The sequence below is a fragment of the Apaloderma vittatum genome, unplaced genomic scaffold (genome assembly GCF_000703405.1).
Source record: "Apaloderma vittatum isolate BGI_N311 unplaced genomic scaffold, ASM70340v1 scaffold3912, whole genome shotgun sequence".
Lineage (NCBI taxonomy): Eukaryota > Metazoa > Chordata > Aves > Trogoniformes > Trogonidae > Apaloderma > Apaloderma vittatum.
Genome location: NW_009705107.1, coordinates 35,524 through 35,736, shown reverse-complemented (window position 1 = coordinate 35,736; position 213 = coordinate 35,524).

Genomic DNA, 213 nt, shown 5'->3' with positions numbered 1-213 from the left:
TGTGCCCTGCCATCATGCTCTCGGGTGATTAACCCGAGCGTGAGAGCGAGCCAGGCATTTCAGATATGTTACTAGGCAAAAGAAGGGAAAAAAAAAGAAGGAAGGTGGTCTTGCACCCTTTATAGGATTCATCTAGCGTGCTGGGAGGAAATGCTAACCAAAGGCCTGTGCAGAGTGCTCTGCCCCACCGCCCCGAGTTCGGGCTCTCGTTAC